Here is a 6,074-nt window from a genome sequence, read left to right as displayed (position 1 = left end):
AGCCCAGCCAACCCCGCTGCAGGAGGTGTGGCTCCCCGCCTCCTTCCTCAGAGGAGGGGACCTTGCCGCGGGTTCGAACTGTGTGCCCGGCGTTGCCAATGCGGCTGCAGAGAAGAGTGACCTGTGAACCTGCTTGGTGCCTGGGCTCCATCTGCACAGGTTCAGAGTCTTTGGTCTTGGCAGAGCCCTAAGCACCTGGTCTCCTGTTTAAAATTACCCTGTAAGAGGGGTAGGGGGATGGGCAGATTAATGAAAAAGGTCAAGGGATGAAGAAATACAAATTGGTAGCTGCAGAATAGCCATGGGGATGTGAAGTTCAGCAGAGAGATTATGCCCAATAATATTGTAAGAACTGAATGGTGCCAAGTGGGCACTAGACTCATGGGGGAATCACTTCGCAAAGTATGTAAATGTCTAATCACTGTGCTGTACACCTGAAACTAATATAGTGAAGGTAAATTGTAATTGAAAAAAACATTTTTTTTAAAAACTGGTAGTTTCTAATGTCCACGGGGTTGAAAACCCTCACTAGGCAAATGTCCCCTCTTGTGCTCTGCATCTGATGACCAGTTTCCCCTTCTTGCCTGAGCGTTAGACAAATGCAAGACCGAGCTGGGGGGTTCGCCCTGTGTGAAGAATTAAGTGGCTTGCCCCCTCAGCCACTTGACACGTGTCAGCCAGGGAAATGAAGTGGCCAGGGCCTTGGTCCAGATTTACCTGTAAACTCTTTCAGCCAAACGTGTCGAGTTTGACTTGTGATCAATCATTCTCCATCCTGGCTGAGAAAGCAATTTCAGTGACAGCTCAACTTAATTGGTTTTGTGCCCACATGGAACCTCCAGGGCTCCCTTTGGCCTGCTATGTACACCCGTTAAATGGCCTCTGTTTCTTGCTGTTTAAAAAGGAATTATCTAAAAATATTTAGACTTGTACAGTGTAACTACAGCATCATTATTGCAACATTTATAACACATCGCTGGTAATGCAGGGCTTTCTACCTATGGTTTATCTTTTACCTCCGTGCAAACTGAAATCAAGAACAGCCAGTGTAGCCTGACCTGTGGTGGTGCAGTGGATAAAGCGTCGACCTGGAAATGCTGAGGTCGCCGGTTCGAAACCCTGGGCTTGCCTGGTCAAGGCACATATGGGAGTTGATGCTTCCAGCTCCTCCCCCCCTTCTCTCTCTCTGTCTCTCCTCTCTCTCTCTCTCTCTCTCTCTCTCTCCCTCCCCTCTCTAAAATGAATAAAAAAAAAAACAACTAAGAAATAAAGCTGTCTTTGTTTAAAAAAAAAAAAAAAAAAAAAGAACAGCCAGTGTAGCCAAATGAACCCATAGAAGTAGTTTCCAATATATAGAAAGGAACATGTATACAATCATGTGTACACTCTTGCTATTTTTTTTATCAAAAACAGTTTAAAATGCTAATGTGCAATATTTTTTATCACTGATAATAAAGTGACCAATTGTCCTCTTTTACGGAGGACAGTTCTTTTGTAAGTTCCATCCTCCCTCAAAAAGTTTCCTCCTGCATGTTCTCCTTTTTGATACTGGAAGATTAATTTGTAAATGTCCGTGTTCAATTGATGCAGAGTCGATTCATTGCATGTGATGTGACATATTTGTATTTGACGTGATGATTCGCAAGACACAATTGTGAGACGCATGCGCTCCGCACAGGAGACCTCGAGAAAGTGAGATACACTGAGCGCACAAATGGCTTTGATGGCTTTGTGTACGTGTGTGTGTGTGTGTGTGTGTGTGTGCGCGTGTGTGTGTGTGTGTATTTTTCCGAAGTTAGAAGCAGGGAGGCAGTCAGACAGACTCCTGCATGCACCTGACTGGGATCCACCCAGCTTGCCTACCAGAGGGCGATGCTCTGCCCATCTGGGGCATTGCTCTGTTGCAGCTAGAGCCATTTTAGCACCTGAGGCAGAGGCCATGGAGCCTTCCTCAGCCCACAGGACAACTTTGCTCCAATGGAGCCTTGGCTGTGGGAAGGGAAGAGAGAGACAGAGAGGAAGGAGGGGGGAAGAGTGGAGAAGCAGATGGGCGCTTCTCCTGTGTGCCCTGGCCGGGAATCAAACCCAGGACTTCCACACGCCGGGCCGATGCTCTACCACTGAGCCAACCAGCAAGGGCCAGCCTTGTGTACTTCTTACTGAAACATGACACATACAACATTGTAGACTCATGATTATTTCTTTCTCAGTGAATATTCAATCATAGACAGGTAAGCACAATTCATATTTTATTAATTCATTATTTAATAATTTCCAAATACGTATAATTTTATTTACAAGTATTTTCCCAAAATTTGTTTGTTTTTTTTTTTTTTGCTATTTTCTGAAGCTGGAAACAGGGAGAGACAGTCAGACAGACTCCCGCATACGCCCGACCGGGATCCACCCGGCATGCCCACCAGGGGCGATGCTCTGCCCACCAGGGGGCGATGCTCTGCCCATCCTGGGTGTCGCCATGTTGTGACCAGAGCCACTCTAACGCCTGGGGCAGAGGCCAAGGAGCCATCCCCAGCGCCCGGGCCATCTTTGCTCCAATGGAGCCTTGGCTGCGGGAGGGGAAGCGAGAGACAGAGAGGAAGGCGCTGCGGAGGGGTGGAGAAGCAAATGGGCGCTTCTCCTGTGTGCCCTGGCCGGGAATCGAACCCGGGTCCTCTGCCCAAAATTTGTTTTAAAGTGAAAATCTAACCTCAAACCGTATCTATTAATAATGCATTTTTATTAAATAGTTGCATAAAAAACAGATGCTTTTTAATTAGAAAATCATACATACACCCGAATATCACTCCAAATTAGTGGTTTTGTTTGATATTTAGTTTTATTAATTTAGCTTCTGGAAAATTTGCCTACCATGATGTAACATTTTCAGTTCCTAATGTGCTTGCATCGTTCATGTAGCTCTATATTTTATTTTTAATTTTAAATTTCATTTAAGGGATGGAAAAATAAAAAAATAGAAAATGCCATTTCAATGATAAATTGAAAAAGGAATTTCCAATCCTCATATCAGAGGAAGATACCATTGTTTTCTGCAATATTTGCAGCGCAGAACTTTGTATTGCAGTTGGGGGTGGAGCAGCGATAACGAAACACTTGACCACCAACAAATATAAGCAATCATTAGATGCATCAGCTTCCAGTTGTAAAGTAACAAGTTTTTTAAAACTTCAAATTATTCTGAAGATGAAAAACAGTTGGCTGCAATGGAGGGAACATTTGCATTTCATACCGTAATTCATAATCAAAATTTTTGTAGTATGGGTTGTACAACTAAAGTATTGAAAAAGTTTCATAATGCAAAATTTTCATGTGCCAGGACTAAATGTGAGGCTATTTTGAAATCAGTATTTAAAAATTACTGTGACAAAATATTTGCAGAGGACTTGGAAACTGCAGCATTTGTAACAATTTTATCTGATGCATCAAATCATAATGAAATTAAATTGTATCCAATAATAGTAATATTTTAATGTTACCAAGGGCATTCAAGTAAATATTTTAAATTTAGAATCCATTGAGGGCAAAATTTCTGAAATTTTGTCAAACCATCTATACAGAGTAATAAATGAAAACAATTTGAAATCCAAACTTGTTGCACTAACAGCTGATAATACAAATACAAATTTTGGTGGGTGAAGACGCAAAGGGGTGAATAATGTGTATGTTAAATTACAAGAGTTAGTCTGACCTGTGGTGGCTCACTGGGTAAAGTGTCGGCCTGGAATGCTAAGGTTGCCGGTTTGAAACCTGGGCCTGCCTGGTCAAGGCACATATGGGAATTGATGCTTCCTGCTCCTCCCCACCTTCTCTCTCTCTCTCTCCTCACTAAGATAAATAAAAAATTTTAAAAAATAAATTACAAGAGGTACTCCAAAAGAAAATACTAAGAATAGGTTGTAATGCACATATTTTGTCAAATGCAATCAACATAGCATCATGTGCTATGCCGATTGATGCAGAAGTAATAATAACTACAATTTATTTGCATTTTAGTCATTTTACCATTCGTGTTGCTACCTTAAAACAATTTTGTGAAGAAGCAAATGTTGAATATAAAATCTTTTAGGATATTCAAAAGTTAGTGGCTTGCTCTAACACCTGCTTTAGAGCGTGTTCTACAATTATTTGAGCCTCTCTATTCATATTTTTTAAGATTAGACAAATGTCCTAAAATCCTGGAATCGTTTTTCAATAATAAAATATCTGAGATATTAATGTATTTTGTACATAATCAAGCATCTATTTTTCACAAAATGATTCAAAAGATTGAAGGTGAACACATTTCAACTACAAAAGTTAGTCTTATTTTGAATGACTTTTTCCTTCAATATAAATCTCGTTTTGAAGAAAATTTTTTTCCTTTAATTATAAAAAGAAAATTGTCAGACTTAGAGAAATCAAATCTGGGCATAACATAAAAGTTTATCAAAAAAGTGCAGAATTTTTACCAGACATGTTTTCAATATATCAAAGAATGGTCTGAAACAAACATCACGGGACATAACAGTTTTCAATGGTGTTTTTCTACTGCATCACAAGTATATTGGACAGGTATTGAATCTTGTTTTGAGTTTTTACCTAAAGAAATCCCAGACATTAAAATAGATGACAGTTATCTCCTTGAAGAAATTAGAAGACTGAATGTATATTTAAATTCTAAAAAATGAATACAATGGGAAAATGAAGACGTCAAAATTGATAAAAGATGGGAGGAAATATTCAGCCGTTTCAAAAATGAACATATTCATTGTGAAAATGTATTCTTGTTCAATTTACATTGTGCTGCCCTGGAACAAATGCAGCAGTTGAAAGAGTTTTTTCAATTACTAATGATTTTTGGACAAGTGAGAAATCGAAATTGAATGTTGATACTCTAGCTGCAGCACTTGCCGTAAAATTCAATATGAAGAATATTTCTTGTTCAGATATTTCCAATATATTGTTACAAAATGATACATTGACAAAAAATATTCAAGGGAAAAGTACTCATTTAGATAATATATTTTATATATTTTTTGCAATTATTATTAAAAATTAATAGACATAAGTGTAATTACAGTATAACATATTACAAATGTTTTTATTATGCATTAATCATATTATAGTGTATTATTGTTGCAATGAATAAAATGTTTCTTTTATTAACAATATTGTTTTCTTCGATTTATTTTTGTCCTCCTTTTCATTGTAAAAAAGTTGGTAACCTTACTGAAAAGCAGTTTGTATTTACAAGCTCACCAGAAGTTGGACTATTTTCTTTTGACACTTTACCTGGAATTCTGGGAGCTACTAGCAGGCTATGTTTAGGTAGCCCAAGAAACATAGAGATTCCAGGTGTGCAGAACTGATGTCACAGAGAACAAAAAGAAAATTCTTCCATAGTTGGATGTGCTTTTTCTATTAAACAGTATTTCTTTGGGTCGTGATTTATATAGGTGTCTTCACTTTATGGTAATTCATTAATGTGAGCCTTTTGATTTCTATAGTTTTCTCCATGGGTTTCACATCAATAACAAAGATGAAATACCTTATATTAGAGCTTAACAACAAAAGAGAGGGAGATATAATTAGAAACACATTTTTTAAATAAATAGGTTATTAAAGTACTGTGCTAAATCTAACTTTTGCTTACTATCCAACCAAGGTAGAATTACCTAAAGAACAGGTGATCCTAATTATTTCTTCCTATAGCACCTGGGTGCAGGCTCACTTTAATAGGTTGCAGTACTTTTTTTTTTTTTAGTCAAAGCAGGCTGTAGTACAGGTCTAAAGTCTTTATAATCTCCAAAGTCCTAGAAATTAGGTTTTTCTGTTTGTTTTCATATCTCAGTTTTCCAGGGCTGTCCTAGTTTTAAACCTGTAAGTTCCATGTCTTTGGAAGGTCTCCTCAATTTCAACTAAACCTAGGTGATCACTTTATACATAGTTAAAGGACAGAGGAACATTTGAAAAGCAAAGCAAAGAACTTTATATAGATTAATATACAAATGATATAGATTGAACATTTGTATCCCCTCCAAATTAATATGCTGAAAACCTAACACCCAAGGTGTTGT

Source organism: Saccopteryx bilineata, chromosome 1 (assembly GCF_036850765.1).
Source record: "Saccopteryx bilineata isolate mSacBil1 chromosome 1, mSacBil1_pri_phased_curated, whole genome shotgun sequence".
NCBI lineage: Eukaryota > Metazoa > Chordata > Mammalia > Chiroptera > Emballonuridae > Saccopteryx > Saccopteryx bilineata.
The sequence above is the reverse complement of the archived record's forward strand: the minus strand, read 5'-3'. Positions refer to the sequence as shown.